This window comes from Dendrobates tinctorius, unplaced genomic scaffold, assembly GCF_039654945.1.
Source record: "Dendrobates tinctorius isolate UK_male_01 unplaced genomic scaffold, ASM3965494v1 ptg000135l, whole genome shotgun sequence".
NCBI classification, from domain to species: Eukaryota; Metazoa; Chordata; class Amphibia; order Anura; family Dendrobatidae; genus Dendrobates; species Dendrobates tinctorius.
The window spans coordinates 259,418-285,181 of NW_027361803.1; positions in this window are offsets into that span (position 1 = coordinate 259,418).

The window sequence follows — 25,764 nt, forward strand, 5'->3', positions numbered from 1 at the left end:
GAGGGTTGATGATGGTGATGGAGTTGGTGTTCTTTCTGATGGCCTAGATTCAGTATTTCGTTGATATAACAGTGGGATTCCCTGACTGCTGTGGCCTTGCAACGACACTTCAACATTTGCTGCTGTGCTAACCGGTGGGCTTACAGTGGGGGAAACAATGTAGCGTTGCTGACTACCTTCTTTGTGATCAGTTGCACATGTGGCACTTGAGGTTTGGTGTTGTGTCCACGCTTGCAAGTGCATGCTGGTTAAATGTCTAAGCATGCAACTGGTATTCAAATTTTTCAGATTTTTCCCTCGGCTAAAGGTCTTTGCGCACTTCTTACAGATAACCTTGGCCTGATCATGAGGATTTTGTTCAAAAAAGTGCCACACTGCACTCTTCCTACTTTGGCAGACATTTTGCGGCCTAGCACGCTGCGATGTTTTGACCCTCTGGACAAGCTGTCCAGCAACTCTTTTGATTTTTGGAACCTGTCTTTGGAGTGCTCCGGGCCTGCCAGATAACAGCTGTTGCGATGTTGATGTCTGCTGTGGATGCTCCTCATCTGAGCTATTGGAAGCAGCACCCTCTTCCCCCAATGGATGCCAATCTGGGTCAACAACTGGGTCATCCATCACCTCTTCTTCAATATCATGTGCATCTTCCTCTGTGTCACCGTGTATGGTGGTATAGTGTGCGGGAAGGGGCACCTGAGTCTCATCAGGGTCAGAATCTGGCTCTGTACACTGCGAGGACAATGTAGTGCTCTGAGTGAATGTACCAGCAGAATCATCTATCAGCGGCTGTGCATCAGTGCACTCCATGTCAGATTCGTCTTGGCCTGGGTAATTCACCATTTCACTTGATAATCCAGGCATGGTATGTGAAAACAGCTCCATGGAGTAATCAGTAGTATGGCCTGCGTCATCCTTCAATCTTGGTTGTGGTGAAGGACACAAGGAAAGGTGTGGTTCATGAACATGAGCCTCCAATGACGACTCAGTGCTTTTACTTTTTACAACTTCAGAAGAGGAGGCGATAGAGCTGAAGGCTGAATCAGCAATGTAAGACAAAACTTTTTCCTGATGCTCTGGCGTTAAAAGCGGTTTGCCAACTCCTAGAAAACTAAGCCTTCGAAGCCTTATGGAGCCAGACGATGATGCAGGCTCAACACCTCCTGCATTCGGTCCTATTTTGCTTTTGCCACTACCATCAGATCCACCACCAACACCATCATTACCAGCTGCCAACCCCCGCCCAATTCCACGGCCTCTTCCACCAGCCTTCCTCATTTTTGGTAGAAATGTAGACAAAATCCAACAAACTATATAGTAATGTAAAACAAGGTACAAGGTGTCTATAGGACAGGGGAGATTTAGATTTTCTGCACACACTAGTGGACACTGGACACTTTTGGATTGTGTGAGGCCCACTGAATATCAGAGCGCTATGTCACAGGCTCGATGGCACAGGTGTGAAAAAAGTGACTACAGGATAAGGGAGATTTTGAATTTCTGTGAGATTTTGAATTTCTGCAGACACTTGTGGACACTGGACACTTGGATTGTGTGAGGCCCACTGAATATCACAGCGCTATGTCACAGGCTCGATGGCACAGGTGTGAAAAAAGTGACTACAGGATAAGGGAGATTTTGAATTTCTGTGAGATTTTGAATTTCTGCAGACACTTGTGGACACTGGACACTTGGATTGTGTGAGGCCCACTGAATATCACAGCGCTATGTCACAGGCTCGATGGCACAGGTGTGAAAAAAGTGACTACAGGATAAGGGAGATTTAGATTTTCTGCAGACACTTGTGGACACTGGACACTTGGATTGTGTGAGGCCCACTGAATATCACAGCGCTATATCACAGGCTCGATGGCACAGGTGTGAAAAAAGTGACTACAGGATAAGGGAGATTTAGATTTTCTGCAGACACTTGTGGACACTGGACACTTGGATTGTGTGAGGCCCACTGAATATCACAGCGCTATGTCACAGGCTCGATGGCACAGGTGTGAAAAAAGTGACTACAGGATAAGGGAGATTTTGAATTTCTGTGAGATTTTGAATTTCTGCAGGCACTTGTGGACACTGGACACTTGAATTGTGTGAGGCCCACTGAATATCACAGTGCTATGTCACAGGCTCGATGGCACAGGTGTGAAAAAAGTGACTACAGGATAAGGGAGATTTTGAATTTCTGTGAGATTTTGAATTTCTGCAGACACTTGTGGACACTGGACACTTGGATTGTGTGAGGCCCACTGAATATCACAGTGCTATGTCACAGGCTCGATGGCACAGGTGTGAAAAAAGTGACTACAGGATAAGGGAGATTTTGAATTTCTGCAGACACTTGTGGACACTGGACACTTGGATTGTGTGAGGCCCACTGAATATCACAGCGCTATGTCACAGGCTCGATGGCACAGGTGTGAAAAAAGTGACTACAGGATAAGGGAGATTTTGAATTTCTGCAGACACTTGTGGACACTGGACACTTTTGGATTGTGTGAGGCCCAATGAATATCAGAGCGCTATGTCACAGGCTCGATGCAGCAGGTGTGAAAAAAGTGACTACAGGATAAGGGAGATTTTGAATTTCTGCAGACACTGGACACTTTTGGATTGTGTGAGGCCCAATGAATATCAGAGCGCTATATCACAGGCTCGATGCAGCAGGTGTGAAAAAAGTGACTACAGGATAAGGGAGATTTTGAATTTCTGCAGACACTTGTGGACACTGGACACTTTTGGATTGTGTGAGGCCCAATGAATATCAGAGCGCTATGTCACAGGCTCGATGCAGCAGGTGTGAAAAAAGTGACTACAGGATAAGGGAGATTTTGAATTTCTGCAGACACTTGTGGACACTGGACACTTTTGGATTGTGTGAGGCCCACCGAATATCAGAGCGCTATGTCACAGGCTCGATGGCACAGGTGTGAAAAAAGTGAATTGTAGAATTGGGCAGAATAGGAATCTCCCTAGAGTGTAGGTCTGTAAGAACGGAACAAGTCCTCCACTTATCCTTCCACAGTGACACACAGATAGCTTCACTGTGGCTGTGATAACAGCCGTTACACGGTACTGTGTGAGGAGTGTACACCGCTGTATGGTGTGAATAAATGCACCCTCAGTACCTTAGCAGGACAAAAAAAAAATTGGGATTGCTTTTAAAAAAGCAGTTTGCAGAGCAGTTGGGAAACAGCAATGCAGCTGTCAGGAAGCCTTAGAAGGCAGCCTAACAACCAACACCGCTGATCCACCACAATATAGCCTCCCCTTGCACTGCACACACAGTGACTGGTGTGTTGCACAGGCAAAATCGCTAGCAGCAGAAGCAGTTTTTTTGTCTTCTTCCCTGCCTAACGCTCTCCCTACAGAATCAGCAACCTCTCCCTATGCTAAGATCGGCAGAAGTAAGATGGCGGTCGGCGTGTACGCCCTTTTATAACCCCTGTGACGCCCACCAAAGCAAGCCAATCACTTGCATGCCCTTCTGAAAGATGGTGGCCACCCCTGCCTATGTCATCACGTTGCCCACAGTGTCCGTGGATCCTGATTGGCTGAAAAAGAGCGCTAAACAATCTTTTGAAACGCGACTTTGGCGCGTAAGTCGCCGACCTCGTGGTCGACCTCATCCTAGGGTCGGGTTTAGTTTCATGAAACCCGACTTTGCCAAAAGTCGGCGACTTTTGAAATTGTTCGACCCGTTTCGCTCAACTCTAGTAATTAGCTTGCAGAACACTAGCGTTTTCCAAGCGATCTGTAGCATCGCTTGGAGAACTGATTGACAGGTTGGTCACACTCGTCAACCACAGTGTTTAACGAATGTGACCAACTTTTTCCTATTGAGGCCGCCTATGCGGCATCAGTAGTAAAAGATCTAATGTTAAAAATAATTTAAAAAAATTAAAAAATCGGGTTATATTCACCTTCCGACGTCCCACGCAGCATCCCCGATCATCGCCATGCTGCCGGCAGGTCCCGTTCCCAGTGATGCATTGCGGCAATGACCTTTGATGATGTCGCAGTCTCGCGAGACCGCTACAGTATCGGGAGACAGCGACATTATCAAAGGTCATTATCGCAATGTATCACCGGGAACGGGACCTGCTGCGTGCATTGCTGAAGCCTGGGGACGCGGCGCGGGACGTCGGAAGGTGAATATAACCCGATTTTTTATTTTAATTCTATTTTTTACAGGGATATGGTACCCAGAGCCCGGAGGACAGTCTCCTCTCCTCCGGACCGTGGGAACCATCCGCAAATGTTCTGCTTACTTTTCGCATGGTGTGCACAGCCACATGCGGAAAGTAAGCAGAACAATGCATTCCTATGTGGGCGGAATCGCCGCGATTCCGCAAAACAATGAGCATGCTGCGTATTTTTCCGCGATGCGATTCGGCCGAGGGAAAACCCGCAGCATTAGCACAGCATTGCGGAATCCCATAGGATTGCATGCTTTTTTTTGCGTTTTCGCGGCAAAATCACGTGTTAAAATCCGCCGCGAAAAAAACGCAATGTGTGAACGCAGCCTAATAGCGTTCTGAATCTGCCCAGCGCCCACACTGAGAGCCCCGCTGCCAGGAGGAAATTAATTTTATTATTTCTAGTAGCGGGTGGGTTTCAGTCACGGGGACGGCATCTGCGTGGGTTCAGTTACCACTCTGTGTATACTGAGCGCCAGCTGTAACCGCGACCCTGTACTGACTGACAGCAACCTGCTGTCAGTTAGTGCCAAGCACGCGGTTACAGCTGTCGCTGAGCAGTGACTAAACCGCGCCGGTGCTGCCCCCGTGACTGCAACAAGAACGCTGCTGGTAAGGAATAAATTTAATTTTCTCCCGGCAGCAAGGGTCTAAGTGTGGGCAGGTTAAGAACGCTATTAACCTTCAAGGTAATAGTGTTTTTTCACATGACAGGTTCCCTTTAAATGCATGTAATTGGGGCTAAAAATCATTTTTGCAATTGGGTTTCATTAAAAATGTTGCACTGTTTGACATTTATTGGCTCGTTGTTTCCCTGCATAATCATTTCTGATGCGGTCTGTGGTCATAAATCAGCTGAGGAAAAGACAGATCAAGGAGCTACAAGATCTAGAGCGAGCTCACTGACGGATTCTCAGTTAACTTATTCTGCAGCCGGCAATAGACAGTGCAACACAAGAGGCTGCAGAAGGAAAATTGCGCAAAATTTTTAATAAAACCCAATTGTAATTATGATTTTAAGCCTCAAATATATGCATTTAATAAAATTTAATTAAAAAAAAATCTTCCTGACAGTAAGAAACCCATTTAAAATCTCTTTTGAAGCTCAGTCACATGGTGGTAATAGGGTTGTCAGTGATTCCACGGCTACCGTGTCTTTGGCAACTCACCGCGGTCCCGTGGAAAGTGGTTTGGGTCTGGACGACAAACTGCTGGAATTAGAAATTGACAGCGGCATTTAAGGGGTTAACCAGCAGCGATCAGAGCTAGTTCCGACAGAGGCAAGAGCTGGCTGTATAACACAGGACATGTGCAGACGATGTAGGAACACGGTTAGGGTAAAAGCATTTTGACATGGATTATCACAGTAAGTACACCGGCCTCATCAGGCCTGACAGATCTGTATAATAATGCATACAATTTCTACTGTAAAATCTGGTGACCGATCCGCTTTATTACAGACTGGACTCGATACATTAAGCAAATATCGCACATTGATACATTGAAGCAAACTGTATAAGGTCATTAGAGGACGATTATTAGCAAAACTGGATACAATTGTAGCAAACCTTCAGCTGTGACATTTAAAATTATATATATATATATATATATATATAACACTGGGTGAGGATTTAGCAAGAAGCTGAAGACGCAAAAGATGCAAAAGGTCCAAACTCAGCAAGACGCGAGTGTCGTCCCACCAATGTATGTACAGACCCTGACACGGGATAACTGTATACGGCCTGTGGTTACTGATAACGGAGGCTCTGCCTGGTGACAGATAAAACTCCAGTCACAGGATCTATTGCCCAAATCAGCAAACTACATTCTGAAAATGTAAAAAAGCCAGCACCACCCGGGAGTGACGTCACCCCACTTGTGGTTACACCCTGTACACCCAGTGCAGAGATCTGCTACGCCCCGCACTAAGAACATAAGAAGTGCAATGGTTTTATGTTATATGGAAACCTAAAAGAAAAGTTCACCATCTTTGCATGCAGCATGAGGAACAGCGCCACCCTCGCCCTTGGACTGTGCCTGGTATTGCAGCTCGGTCTCAGTCAGACAAAATGGCAATGTTCACATATAGCGTAAAAGCTGTGTTTTTTTTCACAGCGCTTTTAAAGACGCAGTTGAAATGTGCATTTTTGGTGCGGTTTTTTTTCCTCTATAGGGAACAAAAAAAAAAAAAAAAAAAATCTGCCTCCGAAATGTATCAAATAAAAAGGAAAACACAAAGACACAATAATCAGAGAAGATACATATTGCTCATTTTATGTCTTACATGCAGAAAATATGTGGGATAAAAAGCAGCAGAAAAAAAAACCCACAGCATTTACGCTACGTGTGAACATGGCCTATCAGTGAACAAACGTAGCACCGATTCTATGAAAAAAAAAACTAAAAAAAAAATCCTTACTACAATACGGATCTGTTCTGCATGTATCCGGGAGTGTCTGCTCACATCAAGTGCATGTTCTTTAATATAAAAGTAAACTTTTTTCATTTTATTTTTTTTTATATTTTTTGAGCCAATTATTCAAACTATTGATTGACGGTGGTCCACGTCTTGAGACCCTGGGAGTCAGTGCACCACTGTGTGCATGGCATTGGTCGTGTAGGCGCTCCGCACTTCAGCTCCTTGGTTTAACCCTTCTATGACTACATGATTTTTTATTTTTAAGTTTTTCATTTCTCACTCATCTTCTGCCATGAGCCAAAAAGTTTTTTTTTTTTTTTTAGAAAAAGGGCTTATTTTTTTTTATTATTTAGGCCCATACAAAGTACCGAAAGTGGGGGGGGGGGGGGCGGTTAATGACAATTCCACCATTGTGTTTTTTTTTTTTGTTTTGTTTGTTTGTTTTCTTCTTACAATGTTCATTGTGTGGTAAAGATGACCTGGTAACATGATTCTCCAGGTCAGTATGATTATGGCGATACCAAACTTGTAAAGTTTTCTTTTTTTTTTGTTTTACATATTAATAGTAAAACAAAAGCCAGATCTTTGTAAAGTTTAAAAAAAAAAAAAAATTTGAAGTGTGTCGACATTTTCTTAAATCTGTAAGGCCGGTTTCACACTAGCGCTTTTTCAGCGCGCGCACGGCCGGGGGTAGCTCCGCCCCCGATCCGGCTCTCTGCCCGGCGTGCCCGCCCCTTCCTTGTAGCGCCGCCTCCTAGCGGACAGCGGCGCCTGCGATCGGCGCACCCTATCTTTAGCATAGGGTGCGCCGATCGTGCGCAGGCCGTGCGCTAGTTGCGCTTTGACCTGCGCTGCGCACTTTTGACGGTGCGCCGTGCGCGCCAAAATCAAACTTTTCGGATTTTGGCGCGCACGGCGCACCGTCAAAAGTGCGCAGCGCAGGTCAAAGCGCAACTAGCGCACGGCCTGCGCACGATCGGCGCACCCTATGCTAAAGATAGGGTGCGCCGATCGCAGGCGCCGCTGTCCGCTAGGAGGCGGCGCTACAAGGAAGGGGCGGGCACGCCGGGCAGAGAGCCGGCTCGGGGGCGGAGCTACCCCCGGCCGTGCGCGCGCTGAAAATGCGCTAATGTGAAACCGGCCTAACCTTTTTCTTTTTCCAAGGTCGAGCAAAAAAAAAGTTGTCATTTTTATTGATACTCCTTTTTTTATTGGATTATTTTGGGGAATATGCTGCAACCAAAAAAAAAAAAAAGACAATTATTGTGTTTATTTATCTATTCGGTTTTAACCAGACTCTGTAATTAACCCTCCGTCAGGGGCAACTGATCTGACAGGCGCAGCTCACTTAGTTTCATTTCTCTATTTTAATTGGTTTGTCTGGGAAACACCCTCCTCCCAGTACCTTCCTAACTTTTAGGCTGTGTGTCCACGTTGCGTTTTTGTAAGCGTTTCCGCAGCGTTTGTGCCGGCTCAGACGCTGCAGAAATTCTTACAAGATGCTTCTAATTCATTTGCATGCGTTTTTGGCTTTTTGTGCCAATGCATGCGTTTTTGGCTTTTTGTGCCAATGCATGCGTTTTTGGCTTTTCGTGCCAATGCATGCGTTTTTGGCTTTTTGTGCCAATGCATGCGTTTTTGGCTTTTTGTGCCAATGCATGCGTTTTTGGCTTTTTGTGCCAATGCATGCGTTTTTGGCTTTTCGTGCCAATGCATGCGTTTTTGGCTTTTCGTGCCAATGCATGCGTTTTTGGCTTTTTGTGCCAATGCATGCGTTTTTAACGGCTCAGGAATCGCTTAGCGGCTAAAAACGCAGCATGCTCATTATTTTCCACATAGCTGAGCGTTTTTAGCCATCCCCAATGATCCCAGAAATCGCGTGTCAAAAAACGCGCAAGAAACGCGCGTCTTTTTCCGCGCGTTTTCTGGGAAAGGGGATCCTTTTCCTGAGCGTTTAAAAATGCTAGCGTGGGCACATAGCCTAAAGGCTGCGTGAAACCTGAGAAGCCTCTTGTGCTGCAGAGCTGCAGGAGATCAGATATCGGTGTTTTGGCTTCTCCAGCTCATTGCCCCTGAATGCGTCACTCCTTTGACGGTTAGTATTTGCTGTTTTTATTCATCCCAGTTGTTTTTTTTAGCTTGTTTTATGAATAGCTAGTGCTAAATTTGTGGATTTGTCATAGAAGGTTTTGTTAGAAATAAGAGTGTGCTTCTCAGGCACATTGCGCCCTAACACATATTCTCTCTCTTGCTTCAGCTTTTCTTCTGAAATGGCGAGGAGAATATTTGACTTGTCAAATGCCCTTCATGTTGAGCAAGTGCAAAATATACTGCTTGATGATGATGAGACAGACCCCTTACCGCTAGAAGATTTAGGCTGGAGTCACACACAACCATTAAAAAATCGGTCCCATTTTAACGGTACGAAATCGCACAAAGAATTCTTGGCCAGATATCCGTCTGTCATCCCATTTTCCGGCAAGGAACCAATTTTAATCGCATCTAAGCATCAAATTGACATCCAATGCCAATGCCTGATGCCCTATCCTGTAGACCTGGAGAAGTTGTGCGATTTAATCGCAAGTCACACATTTGGTGCGTTTTCCATGCGTTTTTTTATTGCATCCATAGACTTGCATTGGGGAATCCGATCCGAAAATCGGTGACAATCGCAGCATGCTGCGATTGTCTCGGTCCGAGGATCGGATGCGATAAAAAATCGCATGATGTGAGCTGCCCCATAGAATAACATGGGTTCGAATGCAATGCGATTTTTTTTTTTTTTTTTTTTATCGCACTGCATTCGACCGTTTTAATCGCTAGTGTGACCCCGGCCTTAGGGGAAGAAAGTGACATTGATTCAGAAGATGATGTGGAAGAATGTCCAGATGTGTCTGATACAGATCAAGATGGAGAGAGTGAGGAGGACGCTCAAGACATAGAATTTTGATTTTGAGTACAGTACTATTTCAGCAACCTTATAATTTATTTTTCTTATCTAAATTTTATGTTTACTAATAGTTTTTGAAGAGAACTGTCGGGTTTTTTTTTTTTGCAAGTAGCAAAATGTGTGCACTTTAAAACATATTACTTTTCTGGTTAGTAAACATTTTTTTTTCCACCTGATTATGTGTATTCTCATTTATTACATTCCTATTAAGGTAACTGATCACTTTTAGAGCATTGAAATTTTTAAAAAAGGAAACTATAGCCAATTTTCTAGCCTGTGCCAGACAGGCGCAATGCCCCTAAACTCGTTATGAAACATATTGCCCCTGACGGAGGGTTAATTTCATACCTTCATATGTTCATTAATGTGACACCAAATATGTTTATTTTTATTCTTTACTTCTATATTTTTAAACAGGGAAAATAAGGCGATCCAAATTTTCTTTTTTGTTTTAATTATTTATATTATATTTGTATCATTTTTGCTTAATCTTTTGTTTGTCTTCCCAGGGGGACTTGAACCTTGTGATTGTATGAGCTCTTGTTTGTGTTTGAGTGCATAGAAGGAATGACAATGCCACAGTCATCCCTGACTCCATGAATGGAGCGGAATCAGCTCCTAAGCCCACTCTTTAGGCCAGGGTCATACTTGCGAGTGTGATGCGAGAAACTCGCGCATCAATACCCGGCGCTGCCACCGGCACTCGGGCCCGGAGTGTGCGGCTTGAATATATTTCAATGCATCCTCACACTCCGATCCCGAGTGCCGGCTGCAGTGGCGGGTATTGATGCGTGAGTTTCTCGCAAGTGTGACCCCGGCCTTACACCCGCACCCTGACATAGGACGCTGTTCGTCAGCCACAGCACATGCATGGATAGTCTGACAGGCAATTCCTGATGTGTTGCGGCTGTCGAACAGTCACCAGACTTGCAGCCGCAGAGACTCGAACACAGTTTTCGAGCACGCCGAAGACGCTCGGTTAGCACCCGAGCATGGGCGGATAACACCTGACCCCAGCACGCTCGCACATCACTGATGCTCATATACTGCAGCATGACAATTCTTTCAGCATTTTTTTTTCACCATGGAAAGCAATGAGAAAGTTACCGTAAATGCTCTGTAGAAACCACAACCGTGCGTTTTTGCTGAATAAAACCTAACCTTATTAAACACGTACTTTAGACAAATGACACGTAATCTACACCTAAAAATGCAGCAAAAAATGCACTAAAAAAAAACCAAAACCTTCTTTTTTGTAAGAAACTTGTCTCTTTACTGCCAAGAGACAAAACGTAAGTTGAAAACATATACCCTTTAATAAGTAAGTAAATAGTATTAGTACATGTAAATAACATAAGATACTTAGTTTGACCCTTTTTTGATCAAAAAAGCGTAAAAGCCATCCCACCGCGTCAAGGTGAACCCATCCGGATGGAACTATCTTCTAGTAGTTAAACCTCGAGTTCTTTCAGCAGACCTTAATATAGATGGGGGCAGAGCAGGATCAGGGCCAACTGTTCAGACTCCAGCTCATGGGAATGTTTATGGCTGATACAAGGTGAGGTTAGAGGATAGAACCGTCCCGATGAGTTCACCTTGTTGCGGTTGGATGGCTTTTATGCTTGTTTTTTTTTTTTTTTTAAATCAAAATAGTGTTAATTAAGTCACCTATGCTATCCACATGTACCATTACTATTTACTTACTTTATTGCTACAGGGTATTTGCTCATTTTCTTTTTATCTTAGGTTTTCTTTGGGAAATGACCACAGTGTGAGCGTCCTCCTACAATTTGCACATGTACCAACTTATGCTCCAGCTCATTTCTTTGGTTTTACTTTACTGCCAACAGAACAGGTTTTGCCTGCAGGAGAAAAAACAAAACGCCGCAAAAATGCAACGTGTGAACATAGCCTTAAGCAGCTGAAGAATATAACTCGTCCTGCAATATGCATGACCTAAAACCACCGACATGTGCATCCAGTGAATGAAGAAAAAGTCTACAAACAACAAGCCTCAGTTTGTAAAGTTTGTGTGGTCAGTGATAGCTTTATCACATCACTGCCTGCTCCGTGTTCTTTTCTTGATAAGATTCTTAATAGAACTTGACGACATGGAGAAAGTTACTCAAAATAATAAAGAAAAAGCACAAAAAAACACATGTGAAAATACTATAAAAAATGCTTTGAAGTGTGTGATGGGGGCTAAATAGCTGCTTTGAAGTGTGTGATGGGGGCTAAATAGCTGTCCGTGGGCTCTAATGGATGCAGGAAAAGTTTTATCAACTGTTCTCTTGTAATTAAAGGAAATTACTGCTCTTGTCATTTTAACAACTTACGGTATGTAACTTCTGTTATAATAAAAATTACACAAAATGAGAAAAAAAAACTCATGTGAAAATACCATAAAAAATGCTTTAAATTATGTGATGGGGGCTAAATAGCGGAAATGACTGCTCTTGTCATTTTAACAACTTATTATGTAGCTTTTGCTATAGATGTGTACAGTATGTCCCCAGCACATACATGCAGTTCTGCTGAGGAACTGTAGAGGGCAGCACACACTTATGTGAACTGTTATCAGAAGGATGAGGATTGTAGTACATGATGCAGATTTAGGGTCTACATACAGTAACTTACCAATTACAAAAAAAAAACAGATTCAGGATAGAAACTGATATACACACATGGAAAAAATTATTGGTACCTTCTATTAAGTAAAAAAAAAACCATAATGGTCATTGAAACAACGTGAATCTGACAAAAGTAATTTTAAATGTAAATTTACTGAATGTCAATAATGAGAATCAGACTTTGCTTTTGAATTTTAAATGAGCAAAAAAAGAAAAAAAAAAAACAAACTACAGAAACTGTCCTGGACAAAAAATTATGATTCCCTTAACTTAACATTTTGCTGCACAACCTTTTGAGGCAATCAGTGAAAAACAATATTATTTCTGTAACTCTCAGTAAGGCCGGAGTCACACTAGCGAGAAAAACGGATGAGTGCTATTCGATTAAAAGCCTGAAGCACGCGTTAAATGCCGCTGTCAGAGGTTGACAGCGGCATTTAACTAGTTAACAGCCGCGGGTGGATCGCAATTCCAACTGCGGCTGTTAGAGGCACATGTAAGCTGCTGAAAACAGCTGACATGTGCCTGAAAAGATGTGGACTCAGCGCCGAAGCCTACATCAAAGGGAGGGAGTCCGGCATAGGCGTACTATTACACTCGATGTCGGAAAGGGGTTAAAATACTTTCTTTTCTTAGGTAATGTTCTTACCCAGTCTCCTTTCTTCTGGGGGTGTAATACAATACTTTTTGCTTGAGATCTGGGAGCAGACAAGAATTGTACACTGACAGACACTGGCTGTGTGTTATTTTCTTATCGCCGATGCATCGTATTTATTTAATTTGAACCAATAATGGCAGATTGGAGATCTTTTGCATCTCAACCCAAATTAGCTCTTCTTGGAAGGGGTTATCACAAAACCCTCCATTGATTTGATATTTATTTTTGTAAAAAATTTCAAATACACCATCTTGTCATTCCACCGTAGATAAATTTTTACGTTTACAGGTGCTTCTCACAAAATTAGAAAATCATTAAAAAGTGAATTTATTTCAGTACTGCAATATAAAAAGTGAAACTCAAATATTATATAGAGTCATTACACACAGAGTGATCTGTTTCACGTGTTTATTTCTGTTAATGACTTTTGGGTTTTCATTGGCTGTAAAGGTAGTTTCACATTTGCGTTTAAGGCCGCAGCGACGGCCTGCGCACGGCCGCCGCTAAGCCCCGCCCCTTCAGTGCCTCCTCCGGTAGCTCCGCCTACGGGCGCATGACGCTGCATGCATCCCCTATCTTTAGCACTGGGGACGCAGGCCGTGCGCAGGTATGCGTTTGGCGGCGCATGCATCCTTTTGACGCTGCGCCGACCGCACCAAATTGCAACAGGTTAGGGGACGCAGGACACATGCAGCGTCATGCGCCCGTAGGCAGAGCTACCGGAGGAGGCGCGGCAGGGGGCGGGGCTTAGCGGCGGCTGTGCACAGGCCGTCGCTGCAGCCTTAAATGCAAATGTGAAACTACCCTCAGCCACAATCATCACCATTAACAGAAATAAGCACGTGAAATAGATCACTCTGTGTGTAATGACTCTATAGAATATTTGAGTTTCACTTTTCATATTGCAGAACTGAAAGAAATTCACTTTTTGATATATTCTAATATTGTGAGAAGCACCTGTCTATAGCGACAGCGGGGGCTAAAAACCCATCATCCTTTTACAAGATTAACTTCAGTTCTAAAGGATGATCTGAGAGTTTGGCAATCTTTCCTACAAGATTATGATAGAATTTCATGTATTAGAGAAGCCAAGTTTGATAATCACAGTCTGCAGCTGTAAATCGATGCCGCAGGAGCGACGGGTTACGTCGGCATAATCCTAGCCGGATATTTGGAAATTTAAAGGGTTGTGCAAATATCGCATGCTTTTTTTTAGAATTAATTCCTTTTGTTCTCAGGAACTTTACGCGGAACAGATACATAACAAACCGATAAGATTCAGTGTTGTTCATGAAGTGAATAGTTTTTCATCAACTTCATTGCCAGTCTTTACCTTTCTTAGGGTAGGTTCACATTGAGTCCACAGCGTATCATCCACATCCGCAAACGCAAATCATCTTATGCATGACGCCAAAAAAACACTGCGTTTGTATGCGTTTTTGCATGTGTTTGCGTTGTTTGTGTAAGGAATTTACAATGTTTTGCAGTAGCTTTTCCTTGATATCAGTGGGTCGCCCTCCCAGGACTGTGGGGTAGTCGGTACCGGGCCCGATGAGCTTCAAAGGGAGATGTCACAGCAGCTGGGACCCGGCCCGTGGCTGTGGGCTCCCATTGTAAAAGGAGTTGTTGCAGTGTGCGTATGGTGATGAAAGTTTATAAGTGATTCATGACGCCACCTGTGGTGTTCGGCAATGGAGATGTAAGCCGACGCTGCAGACAGATCCTCTGGGACAGATCGTGTGGTGCAGCAGTGATGTTATAGCCCTCCACAGGCAGGGCTGTAGTCCCAGGGCAGAGTAGGTGAAGTGACACGTAGATGGTGTAGTGTCGGGCGCAAGCGATGTAGCAGTGCTGGGCAGGTTGGCGCAGGAATAAGTGGAGGACACCAGGGCATGTAGTTCCAAAGCTTTATTCACAGTCTGTTGCAGGTACAGGTGCCCGCATCCATGCCGTGTCCTCTGGGTCAGGAGCTCAGCCAATTTCCAGGCAAGATCAAGTGCTCCGTTCCAACACTCCGCCAACATATGTGCCTTTTCTGAACGTCTCCTCTTATAGCGCCTTTGAATGAAGTACTACTGTACTGAGTTACACTGGAGTTCCTCCTTTCAGATGTTCTATGAACTCTACTTGTACGGCAGACAGCTGTAGCCTGCTTTGGGGACTCCTTGCTACTAAGCCCCGGCTCACTATTATTGTCACGGTCACGTGTGTCTGGACGCAGCGAGTACCGCAAGGCGAACCCATAAGACACACGTGACCCTGGATACACCACCTCCAGTAGGGCGAATTTAAATAATAAGACGTGCAGCTGGATACACCGCCTCCAACTGGCGAATTTAGGTATTACACGTATTTATACAATAGTCTGGAAACCCCGCCTCCAGTAAGGCAAATTTAAATAATAAAGGGGAACCCTGGGTAACAATAACAATGGTGGGCCCTGCGATAGGGAATAGGGATGTGGAGACCTCCTGTACTCCCCTGAGCCAGTGTCCCTGCACTCCTAACGTTCCCTATGCCGGTTCCGCACCGGGCGACGCACGCGTACCTCAAACCCTGACTCGCCCTGCACCTAAACCCTCACTAGGGAATTGGTTGGTGCGGAAACTAATCCCACTACTGCACTAAACACATATGAGGAAAAATGACAATACAGAGGGAACACCACTTAGCTTTGCTCTGTTGCGTACGCTCCTGGCAACAGAGCCCACCACCTGCGTGCATCTTCTCCTCCACCCGGATCCATCACCATAACCGGATCCATCACCATAGTGCAGCCTTGGAGCAGAGTCCACCACCAGTTGCAGCTGCCCAGTAAACAGAGTCCCAAAGATGAGTCCAGCTTCTGCCAAAAAGTACAGCATGCTTAAGTCCAGTTTTCAGCAACCAAGTCCCGCATGCTGGGTGCAACTCTCGCCATCATTGCCACTCCACCAAGCCATGCAAGCACCTCCTGCTGACACCATAAACTGAGACTCCACCACGCCATGCCAGCCCTCCATGCAGACTCCATAGCTGACTCAACCCCTCTGGCTGGGCTGCTCAGGACTATCATTCAGCTCCTTCTTTCACCCAGGCTTCCTTGAAAATGACTAACTCACAATGTCACCAACAGTGATCAAACACACCTGACCTCTTTTATAGAGCCTCACACCTGATTTGTAATTAAGTGCACATTAAACCAAAGAAACTAAAGTGCACTATCGCTCACCACCACCGGGGCAACTTAGAATGAATGACACCACGTGTAATAATTCTAATGGCCACTGGGGGCAATCAACCCACTTTGGCACCAAGCCAAAGGGAAAAAAGTTCACTTTGTCCATATAACTTGTCAGATCCAGCCTGGATCATGACAATTATGTTGCTGTTGTGCCCCCAAGTCTTAGGTGGGAATAAAGTGGTCACTACTTCTATTCCTCCGGTGTCTGCTGCAGGACCATTAGTATCCATACAACCTCGGGGACCGGGCCCCGGCCTTGCGCTTAGAACTTGGGAAGGGTTCTCTCTTCCAACCCTGTTCCTTAGTTCTCCTATTCTCCTTACGTTCCGGGCTAATCCTTCTTCCCAATGGAAAATCAAGCTTCCTTTCTCTGTCTCTTTCCTGTACCAGCAGACCCAGATCACTGTGGCCTGCTGCAGCACTTCCTTCTTCCATCCCTCTCCCGGGGATCTTCTCTTTCTCACACTCTGTCCTTCCACATCCTCACTCACTGACTGAATGAATGACTGACTGACTCAACTCTTCCCGCTCTTTTATGTAAACTAAGCTCCACCCACCTCCCAGCACGTTTCATGTTCCAAGCAGGGAGCCACCAAGGGGTGCTATGCTACACTCCAAGCAGGGAGCCGCCGAAGGTGCTTTGCTACACTACTTTGTGGTGTGGGGTGCAGGTGTTGGAGTGTGGTCAGGTGTCTCCACCTTACCTGGATAGTGGGGTACCACACCTCAGGAAGAGGTGCAGTACCTCTGTGGCGACTGAACCTTCAGGGGCGCCACATCAGACATCCAATAGGCGTGTCTCATGGGATTTCTATATATATATATATATATATATATACACACTGCACTGATGAAATCCTCGTCTTTGGCTGCTGTATCTAGCTGCAAGATGGATCTTGACCTGGACAGCTTCCTAGAAGATCTGGATTTACAACTGAAATTGTCTGCTGCCATTGCTTTTGTTTGTTAAGAACAAAGAAGAAGAGAAAGACGGAGAAGACGTCGTTGTTGCTATTGACAACACCCCATCCTTGAACTCCAAGAGAGCCGTGGAACCTACCACTCTTTGTACACCGAGCTGCAGCAAAACCCGGAGAAGTTTTTTGACTACATGAGGAAGTCGCAACAGAGCTTTCATGACTTGCTGCTACATGTCCAAGAATCCATCGCCAAGCAGGACACACAGCTCCGTCAAGCAATTCCTGCTGAGGAACGTCTTTTGGTCAACCTGAGGTACGTAATTTGGAAAAAGAAACACCTGTCATTAATAGGATTGCTATAAAAGCCATGTACTGATTTCTTTTTTCTCATTTTCTGTTGTGCAGATTCCTGGGAAGAGAGAAACTAATTATAACTGGGGAAGTGCGAGAGAGCTGACGCCTCAATCTCTATTGAAGTAGGGGAAAAAGACACTAAGGCTATGGGCACACGTTGCGTGTTAAAACGCACACTAAAAACCGGACTCCTTCCCAGAAGTCGCGCGGTTTTTTCTGCGCGATTTTACCGCAATTCTGTTCGCGATTTTGCCGCGATTTTCTCAAGCACTTTCCAAGCGATTTGAAGCATCATTTGGAAAGTGATTGACAGGTTGGTCACACTCATCAAACATAGTGTTTGACAAGTGTGACCAGGTTTTTACTATTGAGGCCGCCTATGCGGCATCAATAGTAAAAGATAAAATGTTAAAAATGATAAAAAAATAAAAAATTGGGGTATATTTACCTTTCCGACGTCCCGCGCTGCCATCCCGGGCCTCAGCGTTCCCAGCAATGCCTTGCGAGACCTGTGATGACGTTGGTCTCGCGTTACTATAGCGATCTCGCGAGACCACGTCATCACAGGACCTTGCCGTAAGGCATTACTGGGAACACTTAGGCCGGGAATGCAGCGCGGGACGTCGGAAGGTAAATATACCCCGATTTTTTTATTCTTTTTTTTACAGGGGTATGGTGCCAAGGGCCTGGAGGACAGTCTCCTCTCCTCCACACCGTGGGTACCAACCGCACATGAGACGCTTAACTTCCCGCATGGTGGGCATAGCCACATGCGGGAAGTAAGTGATTCTCATGCATTCCTATGGGTGCGGAATCGCGGCAATTCTTTGCGATTCCGCACAAAAGAATGACCATGCTGCGATTTTTTTCCGTGATGCGATTCCGCTGCGGAAAAAAGCGCAGCATTAGCACAGCATGTGCGGAATGCCATAGGAATGCATGGGGGGCGTTCTGTACACGATTTTTAAACGTTTTCGCGTCGAAAATCGCGGCAAAAACGCTTAAAAATCGCATCGTGGGCACACAGCCTAAGACTGAGATTTGCTTATGCAGAGGCGGAGAAATATACTTCCTCTAATTAAAGCTTCCTCTAATTAAAGCACGGCTCCCAGACCTGTTGGAGCCAGTGGTCAGTGGTCAATATTTAGAACCCGCAGAACCCCTCCAACTTAATATTGGTCCGATGGATGGTGCTATCCATGCCATGTTTCATCTCTATAGACAGGTAAAATCGCAATAAGAAACATGACGACAATATCTACTACTTGGGACCTCCAGGGGAAAAGATATCCTGTAAGCATAACCTTGAACTAATAAAAAGCAGAATTTGAGTTTGCCCATTTGTCAGTCCTGAAAGGTACTGCTTGCTGTAGTTCTGTCCGAGGTACTAAGAAGTACCTCTCTATGCTAAGCTCTAATGTATTTCCATGACACAGGTTTAGTAATTTTCTCTGTTATTCCTTTTTACTCCATGTAATTGTATATACTGTATTGTTTTGTTCCCATTTTTTGTTACATCTTTGTATATTTTTTTTATAAACACTACCTACCTTTCCAGATTAAGTATATAAAATTTAACAGCTCTGTACCTCTTGCTCTGTAATCCCCACCCCTTAAGTTAGTAGCGTAGCTACCGGGGGGCAGAGGGGGTGGTGGCCCTACAATCTCCCTGCTCTGCCGCCTTCCTGCTCTGCTGCCTGGCCGCTATGGGCCCCTGAGCAGGCGGTAGGCCCCCCTGCCTGGCATCGCAGGGTCAGCTGTATCGGCTACATGCCGCATTAATAAGAGACAAAGCGAGCGCTTCTTCTCCCATCATCCTACTGTCAGCATCTGACGTCACCGACGCCAACACTAACAGTGGGCGCGATGACGTAAGTACTCGGCGCCTGCAGTCGGAGATGAGTGGGAGCAGCGCAGGAACTAGGAGGAAGAGAGGTGAGTATTTAGTTTATGGGGGAGGTGTGCATTATACTACAGAGGATGGCTATGAGGGTGCATATACAGAGGATGGCTATGGGGGTGCATATACAGAGGGTGGCTATGGGGGTGCATATATAGAGGGTGGCTATGGGGGGTACCTCGCCAATAATCACCTCCGCTGATATAGTACCTTCTGAGGGCGAGGAGGAAATATAAACTCCCAGGTCGTCTTCCTCCACACGACCAGGGAGGCACGGCTTCTCTGACAGTACAGAAGTTTTGGCGTCAGTGCCAAGGACTAAATCATTAGTCTGCTCACTACAGGGACGTACCCCTTCACCTTGGGGAACACCAGGCAGCACCATGGGGACACCGACTCCACCCACCTGCCTGGGTATGTCCACCTGTATAAGCAAGTCCTGCTCCCCAGCAGGGACTCCACGGCACATCCTCACCAAAGCTGTATATGGACCCTCTAGTTGAGGCAGAGGATAGGCCTCAGACCCATAATTCTGCTGCAGGTGCTGCTGAAACACATCATTCAGCTCCTCACTAACCTCAGTGAGGGCCAGCAGCAACTGCTCACCGGTCTGCACTTGGCCCATGGCTCCACAGAGAAAAATGTTGGGTTGGTGATAATGTGACGTGGACCCGTCCTGTGTGACACGACCCGCAGGTCGGTAACTAAAACAACAAAACTGACACGTGTAACTGTCCTGTGTGACACGACCCGCAGGCCGGTAACTAAAACAACAAGACACGGGGGAAGGGGAAACAGTTACAACGGTGGGCCCTGCGATAGGGAACGGGGACGTGGAGACCTTCTGCACTCCCCTGAGTCAGTGTCCCTCACACTCCTAACGTTCCCTATACAGGCTCCTCACCTATCGCCGAGCCGGAACCTGTCACCCTAGCACACCCTAACCCTATCCCTTTCTAGGGAGCTGGGTGGTGCAGGCACTGGCCCCACCGCTGTACTAATACACACCAGGGAAAAATACAAACAGGGATAACACCACTTAGCTTTGCTCTGGTGCTATTGCTCCCAGCAACAGAGTCCACCACCAGAATGCAACTTTCCTCTAGAATAGCTGCTACTTCTCCAAGCTTTGTCAGAGCTGCAAGGAACACCTCTCTGTCATTCACTCCTTCACCAGACTTTACACCAGAGCTCCCCTGAGCTGCTCTCTGTAGTTCCTTCCTTCACCAGACTTGGTTGGAAATGAGCAATATCACCAACAGTGATTGCAACCACCTGACACTCTTTTATAGGTAAGAGCCAGCAATCACACCTGCTTCATAATCACGTGCACTAAAATAAAGTAACCAGAGTGCAATGACCCTAACGGCCACCGGGGGCACAACTAAAACTGAAACCACACAGCTTAAGGAAAAAAAAAAGGTTACTAGTGCTTTTATCTGTCATGATCCAGCATGGATCATGACATATAGTATTTACAGTACCTGAATCATCCACATTGTGTACAACAATATCTGAATCATCCATAACTGTGTTCAACAATCTCTGATATAATCTACAACTTTGTTCAACAACCCCTTATCTCATCTACTACTGTGTTCTACTATACCATCTGTTATCATCTCCCCTTGTTGTCCATATCATCCCAATAAATATAGACTTAAGCACCAATACAATCTTGTTTCTGGGAGTGGGTGAAAGGTTAAGCCGTATGCTGGAATCCATACAGCGTCATGCGTGGAAGAAGGCAGAACAGAGACCTATGGGGAGTGTATTATACTATATGGAGCCCTATGGGGAGTGCAATATACTATATGGAGGACTACGGAGAGTGCATTATACTATATGGAGACGGTGGAACTTTGGGGAGTGCATTATAGAATATGGAAACCCATGGGGAGTGTATTATACTATGTGGAGGCCTATGGGGAGTACATTATACTATATGGAGACCTATGGGGAGTGCATTACACTATATTGAGAACTATCTGGCGTATTATGCTCTATGGAGGCTATCTAGGGGCCCATCATACAGTGTGGGGATTACGGTGACGGGGCCATCATACAGTGTTGGAGCCATTAAATAGTTTGGGGGATATTAAGGGATCAGTATATACACAGTGAGGGGGCATTATACTGTGTATAAGAGAGCATCAAACTGTGTATAGAGGAGCTGTACAGGGGGGGGGGACTCTGGACATTATTAAATGTAAAGTAGGCACTTATTGTAATAGGGGAACTCAGGTAACTGTGACTGTCAAATGGGCACACAAAGGGCAATATTACGTTCTAGGGGACAAAATGTGGGCACTGCTTTCTAAGGCACTTGCACCCGGCCTTAGTATTTTCTAGAGGGTTGCTTTAGAATTTAGAGGTCACACAGAACCACACAATAGGTGCATTAATAGGGACACATACGGCAGCAGCTGCTCAGTATTGGGGTATCAGCAGGATGAGGAGTTTGTGCAGGTTGGGAATAGTCCCGTTTTGGACAGTGCTAAAAATGTGAGAAGTGAAACGTCTTTGTTGTATTCTCTGTAGCCGAGTCCTGGCTGGAAGAAGTCATCATGTCGGTCTGGGCCAGATGGAAAAGACGTGAAAAGTGAACGATTCCTTCAGAAAGAACGTCAGCGGTAAGTCACTATCTGTAGCTGTGCTGTGATCTCTTATATATTCTGTAGGACTGGTATCTACCACTGACCATATGGCAGTAATATCCATATTGGTCTTTATATACAAATTAGTTACCATATGGCGGTAATATCAATGTTGGTCTTTATATAGTGATTATTTTCAGTAACAGCGCGGTCATCTGCTGATGTTCTCCTCCACTATTAGGGTGCGTCACCCAGTTATAATCAAGGTTACCTGGTTAGGGGCCCACTCAGAAGTTTCGCCCCCCCTGAACCAAAACCCTAACTACGCCTCTGCCTGAAGTCATACTCTACCTTTTTAAAGGGTGACCAATCAGCCTGTGTAAATGATTGGTAATGGCAGCTAGTAGTTACCTTTTGCTATTGTGGAGTTGGCAGTGATCGTACCAGTGTATACAGTATATATATATATATATATGTATATATATTGCATGCATTGAAATTGGAGGTGTATATACCATACGGTCACTGTGAGTACCCCAATAACAGGCCTAGTAGTGGAAACAGCTGCAGCCTCGTCCATCACTCATCAGTCAATTGCGTAATTGTCTTTAAGATTGGCGGCAGCGTTGTTGCGCCACCTGACAAACTGGTGACAGCGTTGGGCTCTGCGCAACATCCCCCCCTGCTATTATGTCTGATAACTGGTGACAGTGGTGGAATCTGCATGATCCCCTTGGCTGTTATCTCTGGCAAACTGGTGACAGTGATGGGATCTGCATGACCCCCCCCCCCCAAGTGTCATCCTTGACACACGTATCCTATGTTTTTTGTGTTTCTATTTATTTACTTACTGCAATGTGCCTGAGCATCATGTTTTCATTTGAGGTTTTATTAAATAAAAGAGGTTGTCCCAACTGTACTACATCTTCTCCATAGCAGGCTGCGCTGCTGCTGTTACATACTTTATTTCATAGGAGGCCAATTACAGTAATTTTGGAGCAAATCGGAAAAGCCAAAGAGAAACTTTGAAAGAAACTATTTACTGACCATGTATTATTATATGTGGTCAAGGAGGGTCTACCAGCTGAAACTTTCTTTAAACCAACCTAATTAATCCATATACCTGTTAGACATGTGTAAAGGTGTTGTCCAGTTGTCTTGTGGGTCACAATACAAATAAGGGTAAGGGGAGCAGTCCGGCCACTGATATATAAATAGTAATTAGAGCAGTGGTAAAAAATGGGCACCTTCGCCGTACTTATAAGGGACTTTGTGATCCCCATTCTCGGGATTCCTGAGGGATCATTCCTGGTCATACATTTATACACTCCTTTAATGATGCAAAAATGGTTGTCACACGTGTGACAAGAGAAAAAGAATAAAACTAACAAACAAAAGCGTGCTGGATGTTGTTTATTGTAATGTGTGTGATAGCGGGGATTGACTTCACTTCGTATTCCATCAGTTATTATGGCACTAGGGTGCTATTTCTTATATTTCTATAGTGGGATGCTATTAGTATTGTCAGGAGGTGAGAAGGTGCCGATGCCGCGCTGCCAGGAAAGTGCAACGCCTCCGCTCATGGAGGTAATGACTTTCCTTCTCTTAGAATTAGAACTGATATCGTGCATTAAGGTGAAATAAATATGTCATGAGACACCCTAATCAGCCCAGCGATGTAAGTAGTTAGTAATGCATCTTCCACAGCGATAAGGGTCTCATGGGGTAACAGAGCATCAACATCTGCCAATGTCTTAGGATCTAATGCTCCACAGGGTGAGGAGCAGGGGCGGACATATTGGTGTAGCTGTGCAGCCGCATGTCACGGGGGCTTAGTTCAACTAAGGCAGAAATACCCGGGGCCCCTGTGGTGTCCCTTTACTAGGGGAAACCCTGTCTGACCCTCAACCCAGGGTTTTTGCTGAAGGTGCAAATGCCTGAGCCTCCGACCTTTCCTTATCTCCTGCTCAGCCCTGCACTTAACCCTCCACCCTCCACCCAGTGAGAAGTCACCACCAAAGCTCCCACACAAATAATGACAGACAGGGAGAACTTAAACTGCACTGCGCCGCACACACACAGGAATAAACAGTAATGTGAATAGGGCACAACTAAACACAAATATGGGAAGGAGAAAGGATAACGACGGATCATACGACACCAGATATGAATCTCTCTCTCTTGAACACCTCCACTCCAGACCGGAACCACTTGGTATGAAACACAAGCTATAATCGGCGACGCCCATATGCCAGTATGACTATTTAAAGACCGTGGGCGTGACTAACCATCCAACCTGGTCTCCAGCAGGATTAACCCCCGAGAGCCTGAAGATCAGGCCGGCGCCACTGAGGCTATAGTGGCTGGAGGTGGAACTACCTCTGCCTGCCGGATGCTGTGGTGTGAACAGCGTCCGACATGACAGTACCCCGTCTTCTACGAGGGACCCCAGGGCCCTCAAGACTCATAGGACCCGGCTTGTCCGGATGACGACGGTGAAAAGAACTGACCAGCCGATCCGCATGTATGTCTGAGGCTGGAACCCAAGACCTCTCCTCTGGACCATACCCCCGCCAGTGCACCAAATACTGAAGAGTACGGCGTACTACTCGAGAGTCCACTACCTTGGCGACCTCGAACTCTAACTCGCCATCCACCATGACTGGAGGTGGCATCGGCGTCGTGTCCACCAAGCCTACTACCTTTTTCAATAAAGCCCTGTGAAACACGTTGTGTATCTTGTACACCGCGGGAAGTTCCAAACGATAAGCTACTGGGTTAATGATGGCAGAAATCCTAAAAGGCCCAATAAACCTTGGACCCAGTTTTAAAGAAGGGATTTTGAGTTTTATGTTCTTAGTAGCTAACCACACCCATTCACCCACACACAGGTCCGGACCTGGCACGCGTCTACTGTCAGCCACCCGTTTGTACCTGGCACTCATGCTCAACAAACGCTGTTTCACCCGCCTCCAGACTGATGACAATTGGGCTCCTAGCTGATCCTCCTCCGGGACACCCCCGGAGTCACCCTGACGTAAGGTACAAAACTGAGGATGTTGACCGTACACACAAAAGAATGGAGACTCTCCTGATGACTCTTGGCGGTGATTATTTAATGCGAATTCGGCCAGAGGAAGGAAAGTAGACCACTCCTCCTGGTTGTCGGACACAAAGCATCGTAAATACTGTTCTAGATTTTGGTTCATGCGCTCAGTTTGTCCATTAGACTGTGGATGAAACGCCGATGAATGTGACAACTTGATCCCCAACCTTGAGCAAAAAGCTTTCCAAAACCTCGCCACAAATTGCGTACCCCTATCAGATACTATGTCAGACGGTACTCCGTGGAGTCTGACCACCTCCTTCACAAATACCTGAGCCAACGTCTTAGCATTGGGCAAAGAGGACAACGCCACAAAATGCGCCATCTTTGAAAAACGGTCAACCACCACCAGGATGACCGTGTTCCCTGCCGAGGCTGGCAAATCAGTGATAAAATCCATGGAGATTTCTGTCCATGGCCTATTGGGTACCCCCAGAGGCTGTAGCGTGCCAGCAGGACGGGTTCGGGGTGACTTAGCCCTAGCGCACGTGATGCAAGCTGCCACGTACGAGACCACGTCCTGCCGGATTTTGGGCCACCAGAAACGACGCGATACCAGCTCTAAGGTGCCCTTCACCCCTGGGTGACCAGTCAGTACCGAATCGTGGTGTTCCTTCAACACCTTAGGCCGAAGATGCAGGGGTACAAATGATTTGTTGGCGGGAAGTGCTGGTAGTACCTCCTCTTGGGCCTCGGCAATCTCCGCCTCTACCTCAGTCGTGAGAGCCGAGACCACTACCCCTTTCTGGAGGATGGGTACCGGCTCTTCCCGAGGTTCTCCCCCCGGAAAACACCTAGACAA